Raw genomic sequence first — 12808 nt, 5'->3', positions numbered from 1 at the left:
AATTCAAAATGCCCTTCAGGGCAAACCCGGAGATAACTCTAGGGGTGTCTACTTCAGTCTTAATATCTCTGGCCCTGTCAGAGTCCAAAAAGCAAAGAGACACCTTGATTTTTCTGTTTGAGGCATTTTATACCTTTGCTCCTCAGAAATCAAGCTTATAGCAACAGTTCACAGGCAGGTCTCTTCTTTCTGGTGGGGGAGGGGAAGGAGGAATACACTTTAAAGTCTTTGATCTCACACAATGGCCCATTCGTTGCATTATACAAGGCCTTTTCCTTGTCTGATGAGTTACGTAGTCACAGCGGTTTCCATTGCAAATGTTTGCTAAGGCTTTATGACATGGGGTAGGTATAGCTGAGTGAGAACAATCCATGCAACATCCTACTAGCTTTTCAAGTAGTATAAACACTGAACACATTCATACAATCTTCAGATCTATTTTTACAATACTAACACGCATGACAGCTGGACTGGTTTCCAGCTATGAATTTGTCAGTGCTCGGGTGACGCTTTCAGCCTTAGGATGAACTGGCATTTGGTCTACCAGCATCACACCACAATCTCAGCCAAACAGAGAGCTGGTGTTTCTTTATGGAATTTTGGAATTAAAAAGGAAAGAAAGTGGAGATATTCCAGCCACAGATGAAGAGCTCTCTCAATTCCTTGAAAAGGAAAGTGTACCAAGCCACATTGCTGCTGTAGGAGACTCACGGCAACACTAAAGACTGTTTCAACTAATTGTAGTACATAGGAATAGAGTAATACCCCTTTAAGTAGCTTGTGAGCTGTCTAGTGGTGATCACTGTTCTGTTCTAGAAGCCATCAGAAACTAGTCAGAGGAGCAGTGTGTATTAAACTAGGCCTTGCATGTCTGTATATAGTTAATAAACATGGTTCTTTGGGAGCCAGCTGAGCCCATGGAGTTTCTTCATAGTATGTTTTTTGTGTAATGAGCAAAAGACACAATACTAATCATAACACATTTTTTATTTGTAACAAACAAGTTTTGATAAATTTAGCCATTTTTCCTGTTTTTAATTTGTCTAAGACCAAACCAGGGTTCTTACAGACTTCATAATTTGCAACTGTCCATATAATTTCTGTGAAAACATTACAGCTGGATTTGCAATGAATTGGTAGAATACTGCTTTTGTTTGATTTTAAATGCAAATTCTATGTTTACTAACAAAGAAAACCCAAAATAGAAATGGAGGTGAAATATTTGGCAGAGCTCAGCCTTAAAATGAAATGTCAGCTCTGGGAGTGGCATAGCTTCATGGCTTCATAATGGCACAGCAGATGCAGGGATGTGTCACTTGGGGTGATCCGAGAAGTGTTTTGTCACTTAGGGGCAGTCAAAACCCAGTTTCTTATGGAAGGTTGTGGGGGGGGGGTGACAAATGTAGGGCTTCTGATTTTAGGTTTTTACTGATTAACATGGACAAAAACACCCCGATACAAAAAATGAAACTGGTGTTTATCCAATAAAGACTAGACAAAACAACGGAAATGTTTGCTTGTATTTAGGGGCTTCTTGTACACAGAGCAGTAATACGGACTACAGGTGTGCAATTTTTAAGCACACCAAGATGTTGTGCATCAGCAGGGTCTGTGTAGACCCAGCTGGTGGACGCTATACGTTTGAAACAGTGCTATGTTAAATTGCACAAGGGAACATTATAAGGAGATTACTCACTATAGTAATATCTGACTGTATAATACTACATAATGTACATGACTCATTACCGTATGTACTTAAAAAACCCTGGAACCCTCTGATTTTTTGACATCTACATAAGACTCAAAAATAGCTAAAAAATAACACACACACCCCCAAATGAAACTAATAAACCCTGAAAAAAAGAAGCCCTAGACATAGGTCAGCATATTGGTCAGGAATAAAGCTTCAGGCTGGGAAAAGACGTATCCCAGCTACTTCAGAGCCATCTAATGGTTGTAGCGACATGTCACTTGTGGTGACCTGAGAAATACTTTGTCATAACCAGTCAAAACCCAGTTTTTTATTTAAATTATTAATTTATTAATCACCATTATCAACTATTATAAGATTCATTCACATCTATTATGGTGAAGTCTGAAAATTAAATTTTACATTGAATATTTAGGAATTTTTGGTCTTTGAATAAGGGAACCACAAATAAGGAACAAGGAACCAACTTCAGCCTTGTCAAAGACAGTGAGAGTGTGATGAGATTGAAAGACAGAGACTGGGATCAAGAGAGGGAAAAAGAAGCAAAAGAAATCCAGCAGGGATAAATTAGGGGACGGATGATCTTGTGATTAATGCACAGACCTGTGAGCCCAGACTTCAGGGTTCTATTCTTGGCTCTGTCACTGCCTCACTGTGAAATGGAGACAATAATACTGATCTGCCTCACAGCAAGGTGAAATTATGAAAGAACCATAAAACAGTGGGATGGGAATTTTAACATTAGTCCTAGATGGTTGAGGAGCTACCTATCTATGAGACACTTCCACCCCCATCTCTCCTTATGACACAGCACCTCAGCTGAGATCAGCAGAGATACTAAAGCCCTGCTGGTATAAACAAGGGGCTGCTAGCAGGGCATTCTCTGTGAGGGCCTCACAACTTTGTAATTTTCTCCCCGTCCCTTCGTTCAAAATAACCCAAATTTGATGTTCTTCAAGGTACATAGCAAAGCTTAGCTTTTTCCCTGGGGTTTCTGAATAGGGGAACTGCAAGAATAGGAAATTACTGGGTGGGGGTTGAGTTTATAATTTGCCTGGCTTGCTAGTGGTGAATTACATTGAATTGTAGTCCTGCACAGTGTATGTTGTGTTATATCATTAAGTTATGTCAAGGCCTGAAAGAGCAAAGGAACCACTGAGGAGATTTTGTTTGGAAGGTACATGGCTGTGGATGGGAAGAGAAGACCCTGTGGAGTCAGGCAATGGGAGAACCTAGAGTGGATTACGTCTGGTCTGTGGGTGAAACCAAGGGAGCCTATTGGTAGATGAGAGAAGAGAAACACTTAATAGAGGCCATAGGCCCACTATCTTCTAAGGGCACCAGAAGACCAAAAATCCCACCCGGCAATAGGGATAAGCAGGATGTCATGGAGATGGTCATGGGGCCAGGTGGGAGCCTCTGTAGGTTGGGTTAAGTGTCCAGATTCTTAGATGCTAAACCTTTTAAAGTTTCCCAGTTACACATTCTATGTGTCGTTTTGGAAAGTGGAGACTGGTTTATGGCCTGCTATTATATGAATTTACTATGTGCTTTATGCTATATAGGGTATTGCAGGCTGTGTGCTTCTATATACGTTGCTGCAATATTAATTATGGTATTTTCTGCATTTTATTCCCCTTTTAGCATTAGAAGCAGGATAATAATTTTTTGAAGGAGGAAAAGAAAATATTATGTTTAGAGTTACAGGGAGCAGGGGATATTTGGTACATTTAAAGCCCCCCATCCACATTCCTACTGGCCACAAACCCTAAGTTCTTCTGCAAAATTTATAAATTAGAGTTGTGCATAAGCACCACATGGTACCATCTGTTTAACCAGAAATCAATGATGGTGCTGTGTGATTAGTTCTACTTCCCCACCTTCTAGGCTAAATTAGAACCAAGAGAAATGGTGACGGAGTGGATGTTACAGAAGATTTTATTCTCCACTAACTGTTCTTCACACATGGATTTCTACCTCAGGGGATGATTTTGCAGCAGATCATTCTTGCTATGGAGTCATCAAGGATCGGTGTCAGGTGACACTTCCATTGCTGTTAATAAAACAGTGATGATCACATACTGTCCCACTCTAAAATTAGTGTTTGGATGGATCTGAATATACTGAATGCTTTATTTGTCTTTGAAGGATCATTAGTGCTGGCCTCTCTGCAATTACTAATTACACCTGCTGGCCTAGAATCATCCATCTTGAGTGAAACACACATTTTCCTTCCATCTCACACTCTGCCATACGCAGCAGAATGTCGCACATTAACTCATTTGCAGGACAGCTGCCACCAACCTCCCCTTTCCCCTTCGCATCGCTGCTCCGAGACCCCTGTAGTACTTCCTCCTATGGCTGCCCACAGCAGCCCCTTCCCCAGCACGTTGCTTCCTCCTCTTCCTGATTTACAAGTGCTCCATCTCCTCTCATAACACACACGCTCCAGGCCAGTCCTGTCAGTGCTCCAAACACTAGGACCTCCGGGCTCAAGCCCTCCATGGGTTCCCATAAACACTCAGGCTTTCACAGCCCCCTTACAAGAGGGGCGATTCTTCACCACACAACTTCCACAAACCTTAACACTTTCTGTCCGGGGTTCCTCAAGACCTACACACACTGATTGCAGGGGTACCATGAGCCCTGGCATAAGGGCAAAGTTCTTCAACCCTCGGTTACCACTCTAGTTGGTGCCTAAGCCCTCCCTCTGCTTCAGGCTCCAGCTGTGGGACCACATGTTATGGAGCAGCTGCCCAACCTCAAACTCTGACCTGTTCTGCTTTATGGGACCTGGGGTACTTCAAACTTTTTGCACTGACTTCTCCTGCAAGGCCTCCTCAGACAGCTTCAACCAATCACAATCCCAGCTTCTCCCTTAGAACAGGGTGTCACCGTGCCTCAGTGGGTCAAAACTGAGAATACCAAATTTAGGACAAACTGCTGAGAAATAAGACAGATACACCCCAAAACTGGTGGTTATTCTTCCATAAGATATACCAAACCAGCAACAAAAGTAAACTTCTGTTTCACCACATTGGCTAACAAGAAGTCAGAAAAGCAGCCTCCTTAGGGATTCCAGTCCTTGTATCACTGCCAAAATCACTAGACTTAATGGTGAGTGGTTATTTAAAACTAACTTAATCAAACAAAAGGGTTCTTCTGATCCCTAAGGACCAGCCACATACCCAGGTCAATAGACATATAATAATTGCAACGTTCTTGGATCAGGCTTGTAGCAGTGATGGAATAAACTTCTAGCTTAAATCAAGTCTCTGGTTGCTTCCAAATCATTGGAAGGCCCTTAGTCCCTTGGTTAGAATGATCCCATTAGTATAAGTTCAAAGTCCAGAGGTTTGAGCAGGAAAGAGGAAAAATGGAGATCATAGAATACCACGGTTGGAAGGGACCTCAGGAAGTCATCTAGTCCAACCCCCTGCTCAAAGCAGGACCAATCCCCAATTTTTGCCCCAGATCCCTAAATGGCCCCCTCAAGGATTGAACTCACAACCCTGGGTTTAGCAGGCCAATGCTCAAACCACCGAGCTATCCCTCCCCCCGAAAATGAGGCCTCCGATGATGTGACTTATCCAGTGCCATGGGTCTACTCTGGGGGTTTGCACCCACCAAACTCACCCCCTATAGAGGCTATCAAACATCCATTCAAGGACAATACATTTTAATTTCTACTGAGCTGGGCAGGATTCAAACCAGTGACCTGCAGATAACAGGTCCCATAGCTCACTAAGGTTATGGTCACACTACAAGTGCTACAGCTACAGATGTTTCCAGCGCCTTTTATAGCCCCTGCCAAGTGAAGGGAATCCAATTGTTCTCACTGTAGAAAATTTCAGGGAACAAGACGGTGTTTGGGGTCACATGGGCAAGTCACATGTCCATGCATGATTTTGCTCAGTCACAGCAGAAGCATAAGTGTAGATAGTCCACTGTGAATTAAGTGTTCCTTAATAAGCCATTTAACTTGAATAGTCCCTTTGAGATTTGCAGGCTAAATAACTTATGGGTGCTACCCAGAAGCAAACACGTTAGAAATACAGGTATAGAGCCAATACTCTTAACTTCAGATACAAACATGACACACGCGTACAAACAGCCTAATCATATGGAGCAAATCATAACCTTCCCGACAACACCTTGCTTGACACACGTCGTACAAGCTTTGTTGCAATTCTATAACAGTGGTAGCAACAATGACATGTTCATATTTTAACCAGATAACATCACACTGGGCCAAACCAGCCCCCCTTGCCAGTTTCTGGCTTTGCCTAGCTTCCCCCTGCACCCACCGAGCTTCCCCCGAGTCACAAACTCCCTCTGGCGACACGGCCCTGAGACTGCCCGGCCCAACAGGGGCTGAGACCTCACAACAGGAGCGCGGCCCCAGGCAGCCAGCGGCAGCTCAGGAGTTTCTGTCCTTAGATAGGATTCTGGACAGAGCGACCAGCCAATCCCCATCTCCACTCCCCGGACAATGAAGCCAGGATCCACCTGAGAAAGAAGGAAATGACACAATAGGGACAGTAACAGCTAAGAAAAGTGGTGAGAAAACTCAACCTCACACAGATTTGGAGATTTTCAGTCCAGAAAGGACCACTACTTCATCTTGTCTGACCTCCTGTATAACAGAAGCCACTGAATTTCACACAGTCTCCCCTGTACTGAGACCAAAGCTTACGTTTCATTCAAGCAGATCTTCCAGAATGGCACACAGTCTGACGGTAAGAGATGGTGAATCCATCATTTCCATGGGCACTGTAAAACCAGCCTAGGTGGCCATCTCAGGATTGCCCTGGCCAGGTGGGTTTTTCAGGACAGGGCTCTATATCACCACCGCCCCAGCCCCAATGTAGGACACATGGCCAGGAAAAGAAGACACATCTGGAGCATTGTTGTGCTTCAATAATCCCTGGTTAGAAGTGGGACAGAAACGTGGCAAACAGCTGTCTTTGGCACCCCTTTGAGTACTATGACTACTGGAACTCAGCCGGACACAAGAATATGGCTCAGCTGTAGAGCATGACTAAACCTGAACTAAACGAGAACATGATCACTCTCTGGAAACACTGCATCAGAAAGGAACGCTCCAAAGAGAAGGTTTGTTTAGGCTGGCCCAGAAGAATACAACTAGGAGTAGTGGGCTGAAATTCAGTAGGAAAACATAGACTGAACCCAGGAAAACCTTCCTGAAGGGGAGAACTACCATATCATATTGTGGAAAAGTCTTCAGAGAGAAGTGGTTTTATGATTTAATGAACACAGATAACTGTTGGAAATGGAATGGAGCTCATTCATCCACAGTAAACTAATGGCCCACTTACGGGGCAAAATGAATTTCCACAAATTTTAGTTTCTTCCAAAGTCTTAGATTTGTAGTAATTTATGCATGTTCATAGTTTTTATTTTTCTTAAATATTATACAAATGCCTTAAAATATGTCCTGGGAAAACTGGCAGTGTAACTCTACAAAACAAGGAAAGTGGTAAGGCCAGAATAATCTGACATTATGAACACTCATCAGTGTTTGGCACAGTATCCACTGCACTCACAAAGAACATGCAGGAAAGACCTGTTATGGGAACGTTCAGAATGTTCCGCTTCTAGTAAAAATAAAATAGACACATTCTACTTCTTTTCTTTTTGGTAACTTTTCTTGATGAGGAAGTTAAAATTGTAGGAAGAATGTTTGCTTCTTTTCTCTCAATATACCGAAGCAAAATCTGACAGGGTTTATTTTGTGACATTACAGCTGCCATCTTGTAAGTATTATAGGAACCATTTTACTAACTCTACCAATTCTCAAATATACAATGTTTAATGCAGTGGAATGTGGAGACAGGCCTATCACAGATGCTAAAAGAAAACTGTAGAGATAATCTTGCAAATCAGGCCACCCTAAACATAAACTACTCCATCTACAAAACACAAAGCTAAAAGAACAAACTGGGGACCCAGCCCTGCAGTCCTTACTAAGGCAAAATGTATGTGTCCATTCCATTGCCGCCCCCAGTTCTCACAAACATTCTTTCAAAAGGGAGGAGTTACAAGCTGCCTGGTAGGTTTGGAGAATATCAGAGAGATGGGCTATTTCGCTCGTCAATCATGACGGCTCCCACTCCAGCTCATTGGAGCCAGACCTGCACAGAAGGGCTTTCAAGGAAAGGAAGAGGAAGATAAAATAAGCAAGCACTCCTCCTTTTTTCACTCCTAGGGCTGGGGTGTCTGGTTCAATTGTCCCTCCACTTGGGGACACAGAGAGGAACATTTCACCCTTCATACCATTACAGCTCCTACCCCCACTGCTCCACCCCAGTTACTTTCTTTTACTTCTTCTAACACAGCTCCAGAGATCTTTCAAGACATTTTGGAACCAGAGCAAATGGAATCCGTTATTCTCCCTTGTGGCTGCAATACAAATATATAAACAAACTATACAAATATATGAACCTGCAAACATGTGCCCTCTATTTCCAAGAGGGAGCAGAGAACTTGCCACACCCATATCTTCCTTTGTCTATCTGCACTGAAGATTCTGGCTTACTCCATATAATTTGATTGACTGTAATATGATCTTAGCTCACTGAAAGTATCACGCATTGTGGACTCAATTAAGGCACTGGAGAGAGCTTGTTTAAACTGAGTTTCAGATGTTTTTTCCGTCCAGAAATGGAGAACAGCTGTTCTCTGCAGTCTGCTATGATCAGAGCATAGTCTCACTTTTGCAAACCGCCCCTGCATTTCCTGACATTTTGAAATCAGTTTTTATTAGAACTAGCCTTGCCCCATCCCAGATAGTTAAAAACACATTTAAATTGAAGCTAAGGTTTACTTATGCAGTGTCAGCAGGTGTCCAGAATAACTGGTGGGCCTGCAGGTAGCCAGTTACCACCCCCAGTTTGCACACAGCCTTCTGTTCTCATTAGCCTTATTTTTAAAAGTGAAAACCTGAGAGGCCATTTGTCAGGGGTGTCACAAGACTTTTGTTGGGGAAGTGGTAAGAAAAACAGGCACCCTCTCCCCACCATGGCCTCTTTCAGACTGTAAAACTAGCACTTTACAGTAAAGGGCTGGAAGGGAGACAACAACTAGAGTTGCTAACTCATTAATTTATTGTGAGTAGTGTGACTTTGGCCCCAGCTTTAGTCCATTATTGTGATGTGAAAAGCTGCAGCCTTCTCACAGTTTGGGGAAGCAAAATGAGAGACACTTTTCCCATCCAACGTTCTGTAGCCTCATGGAAAGTCCACTGAACTGCAAGACCAAAAACCATGACTTCCATTCCCAGCTCTTTGACTTACTGCTAATATTTCTGCACCCTCAATACAAAGGTTGCTTGGATACTCCGCCACCGTAGCAAAACTTGGAGGATTGGGCCAAAAGAAATCTGATGAGGTTCAATAAGGATAAGTGCAGGGTCCTGCACTTAGGATGGAAGAATCCAATGCACCGCTACAGACTAGGGACCGAATGGCTAGGCAGCAGTTCTGCGGAAAAGGACCTAGGGGTGACAGTGGACGAGAAGCTGGATATGAGTCAGCAGTGTGCCTTGTTGCCAAGAAGGCCAATGGCACTTTGGGATGTATAAGTAGGGGCATAGCGAGCAGATAGAGGGACGTGATCGTTCCCCTCTATTCGACATTGGTGAGGCCTCATCTGGAGTACTGTGTGGAGTACTGTGTGGAGTACTTTTGGGCCCCACACTACAAGAAGGATGTGGATAAATTGGAGAGAGTCCAGCGAAGGGCAACAAGAATGATTAGGGGTCTGGAACACATGACTTATGAGGAGAGGCTGAGGGAGCTGGGATTGTTTAGCCTGCAGAAGAGAAGAATGAGGGGGGATTTGATAGCTGCTTTCAACTACCTGAAAGGGGGTTCCAAAGAGGATGGCTCTAGACTGTTCTCAATGGTAGCAGATGACAGAACGAGGAGTAATGGTCTCAAGTTGCAGTGGGGGAGGTTTAGATTGGATATTAGGAAAAACTTTTTCACTAAGAGGGTGGTGAAACACTGGAATGCGTTACCTAGGGAGGTGGTAGAATCTCCTTCCTTAGAGGTTTTTAAGGTCAGGCTTGACAAAGCCCTGGCTGGGATGATTTAACTGGGAATTGGTCCTTCTTCGAGCAGGGGGTTGGACTAGATGACCTTCAGGGGTCCCTTCCAACCCTGATATTCTATGATTCTATGATTCAGTGTGCTGCCCTCATCCTACACCCCAGAACAGAGTTTCTCAACTGGGGAAGGGGGCATGGTGAGCCTTCTGATGGCTCAGTGGTTATGGTAGAAGGCAGGGTGGGAGACAAACACCAGGTCACAGCACCACTTGCTCATGTGTGGCCATGACAGAGGGTGGCCTGGCCACATTTGAGTGAGCAGCCCTGCCACCTGCTGCACAGGGTTGCAGAGTCACTCAGGTTTGGCGCGGCCACCCCAGGCAGAATTTGCCATAGTAGGCAGCTGCCTCATTTATCTATAGCTAGAGTGGTCCCTGCCTTTATAACCCTTATTCTAAGCCAGAGGTGGGCAAACTGCGGCCTGCGGGACCGTCCTGCTCGGCCCCTGAGCTCCCAGCCGGGGAGGCTAGTCCCCAGCCCCTCCCCTGCTGTCCCCCCTCCCCTGCAGCCTCAGTGCGCCACGCTGCCGGTGCTCTGGCCTGCCGCTCCTGCTGGGCAGCGCAGCGACATGGTTGCGAGCTCCTGCCACTCTGAGCAGCATGGTAAGGGAGCGGGGGCAGGGGCGGGGGGCTTGGATAAGGGGCAGGGGGTCCCAGGGAGCAGGGGGCAATTGGATGGGGTGGAGGTTCGGGGGGACAGTCAGGGGACAGGAGGCGGTTGGATGGAGCAGAGGTTCTGGGGGGGGCAGTCAGAAGATGGGGAACGGGGGGGGGTGGATAGGCGTGGGAGTCCTGGGGGGCCTGTCAGGGGTGGGGGTGTGGATAGGGGTCAGGAGGGGCAGTCAGCGGACAGGGAGCAGGGGGGTTGGATAGCGGGTGGGGTTCCAGGGGGATGGCTTGGGGCCCCGGGGTCCTGGGAGGGGATGGACAGGGGACAAGGAGCGGGGGGGTTGGATGGGTCAGGGGTTCTGAAGGGGGGCATTCATGGGGGAAGGAAGTGGGAGGGTGCGGAGAGGGGGAGGGGGCCAGGCTGTTTGGGGAGGCACAGCCTTCCCTACCCGGCCCTCCATTCAGTTTCGCACCCCAATGTAACCCTTGGGCCTAAAAGTTTGCCCACCCCTGTTCTAAGCCAAGCTCTCATACCATGGAGGTCACGATCATTTGTCGGTTAGGGAATGTCTGCGCTGCACAGTTCACCCAGGCTCTTACCCAGGTTTGAGCCTTAACATCCCGCACCCCACCCCACCCCACCATCCACCCAGTAAAACCTTTGACCTTGGTTTGGAGGTGCTCTAAGGCCAGGCGAGCTCACCCGGCTTTGGGGATGGAACCCAGGCTCTGATTTAAGTCAGGCTGGAACCCACCCATTTTATCGTGAGGATGCTGGCAAAAATCACTGGAGTGCTGATAGGCCTCCAACGCTCTTCCCACAAATCCCCTGGAGGACAAATAAGTTCTCCCACAATTGACTAGGAAAGAATCTTAGTGTGTCTCTGCACAGAGAGCCCTGGGATATCCCCCCAGTAGGGTTGTCAATTCTCCCAGACTGGACTCCATTTTGCGGTGATGGCGTCCTCATTTGTGTCAATGGCGTCCAGTCCGGTCTGGGAGAGTTGGCAACCCTACCCCCCAGCCACACACAGGTGAGTGCAGAAACAGTGAGAGCACAGTAACACGGGTACGGCTTTACTGTGGGGACACTCACACCCAGGCTAGGCTAACCCAAGTGCTCACACTCAGGTGCCAATCACCTGGGTTAACTGTGCAGTGTAGACATAGACTTTAATAGGGGAGAGCTTGCACAAGGCCACTTCAGAGAGACCTGGGAATAGCACCCAGGTCACTAAGGGTACATAGAATCATAGAATCATAGAATATCAGGGTTGGAAGGGACCCCAGAAGGTCATCTAGTCCAACCCCCTGCTCGAAGAAGGACCAATTCCCAGTTAAATCATCCCAGCCAGGGCTTTGTCAAGCCTGACCTTAAAAATCTCTAAGGAAGGAGATTCTACCACCTCCCTAGGTAACACATTCCAGTGTTTCACCACCCTCTTAGTGAAAAAGTTTTTCCTAATATCCAATCTAAACCTCCCCCACTGCAACTTGAGACCATTACTCCTCGTTCTGTCATCTGCTACCATTGAGAACAGTCTAGAGCCATCCTCTTTGGAACCCCCTTTCAGGTAGTTGAAAGCAGCTATCAAATCCCCCCTCATTCTTCTCTTCTGCAGGCTAAACAATCCCAGCTCCCTCAGCCTCTCCTCATAAGTCATGTGTTCTAGACCCCTAATCATTCTTGTTGCCCTTCGCTGGACTCTCTCCAATTTATCCACATCCTTCTTGTAGTGTGGGGCCCAAAACTGGACACAGTACTCCAGATGAGGCCTCACCAATGTCGAATAGAGGGGAACGATCACGTCCCTCGATCTGCTCGCTATGCCCCTACTTATACATCCCAAAATGCCATTGGCCTTCTTAGCAACAAGGGCACACATCTACCCTGCAATTCAAAACCCGTGGCTGGGCCATGCCAGCTGATCCAGGCTCATGAGGCCTTGTTTAATTGCAGTTAATAGAGGTTCAGGCTCAGGCTGTGGCCAAAGCTCTGGGACCTCCCACCTTGCAGGGTCCTACACCCAGGCTCCCTATATCTGGCACACTGGATTCTCCACTCCTTAGACAAGATTCTTCTTTACTGCAGCCAGACATTTGTGATGACAAAGGCCAGGCAGGACGAGCTAGTTCCCCTCTGCTCTGACCCATACAAAGCTGTACTGAGTTGAGTCACAGGAACGTAGAGCATGATGCACTTACTGTAAGAGGGGGGAGTCCAGACAGAACTTGGTATCCAGCTTCCTTCCTTTGCCTCCGCTTTCTCACTATTTAGACCCACAAATAGAGAGACAAGAAGAGCCCAGGACCCAGAACGAGCAGCACTGGCTCCCTCTCGCCCCACCCTGCAGAGTC

This window comes from Lepidochelys olivacea (genome assembly GCF_965140295.1).
Source record: "Lepidochelys olivacea isolate rLepOli2 genome assembly, chromosome: 6".
Classification (NCBI taxonomy): Eukaryota; Metazoa; Chordata; order Testudines; family Cheloniidae; genus Lepidochelys; species Lepidochelys olivacea.
This window is presented reverse-complemented; position numbering follows the sequence as displayed.